We start from the raw sequence: 1,059 nt of genomic DNA on the forward strand, positions 1-1,059 counted from the left end.
ATACATATACATATATATATATATATATATATATATATGTATGTGTATATATATACATATATATATACATTATATGATGTAAAGCAGGGTAAAGAGTGGCACTCAGTGAACTTACATTCACTTAAATCTCCATTAAATACCATTCTGACTACTAAAATGTTTTATACCCAGACTTACTATGGCGGTATACAGCACACCATGTACTGAATTTCTCCCTTGAAAACATCTGTCTGCCAAAAATATGAGAGGGACATATTCCCCAAATAAAACTTGGATAGATCTGGTCCAAGACGCCGGTTGTGACACATTTTGTAAAGAACCTAAAATTTCCCTTCAGAGGGGGATGTAAACAAGAAGAGTGGCATAGATCTATATCAGCAGTCGTGACCATTATTTCCTGTGGTCTGGTGCTTACTGCTTTAATGTGTACAGCATGAAGGACTGTGTTGTAATCAGGAACCCACAGGACCTGTAAAGTACCCACTATAGTCCGACTGCCACAGCCACAGGATGGATGTGGACCCTAAAAGGCAGACTGCAAGTGTGTGTTTGTTTGACGGTGTGGGAGCGCCTAAAGAAAAAAGAAATAAAGTAAAGGAAGGGGAGAGCATTTAGAAGGGAACAGTATGTTTCTGAGTGTCAGGGCCTCCTCTGGCCCTGAGGCTATAGTAGTCTCTTTCTTTTTACTTTCTCTCCCTCTCTCTCTCTCTCTGTCTCTCCCCCTCTCTCTCTGCCTCTCTCTCCCTCTCCCCAACCTAGTGCTCTGTGATTTATGCCTAACCTCTGTAATTACAGTGCCAACCGCAGCAGCCGTCAGGTTCAGATAGGGTGAAGCACAGACATGCCCCATCACCTGAGAGCAGCCACTCGCCAGCTCTGCTGTTAAATACAGCTGCAATTTTCCCTTCAGCCTAATCTCCTTGACATTGGCTCTAGGAACATATTTGTGTGACAACAAGACACCGCAGCGCCAGACATCAGTCAATTGTTTTCCATTAGAAGACATAGTAAGGTTACGGAGAACGTATGCTGTGCAGGGGAATAAAATTAATTTCTGTT

The sequence above is a fragment of the Epinephelus moara genome, chromosome 8 (genome assembly GCF_006386435.1).
Source record: "Epinephelus moara isolate mb chromosome 8, YSFRI_EMoa_1.0, whole genome shotgun sequence".
Classification (NCBI taxonomy): domain Eukaryota; kingdom Metazoa; phylum Chordata; class Actinopteri; order Perciformes; family Serranidae; genus Epinephelus; species Epinephelus moara.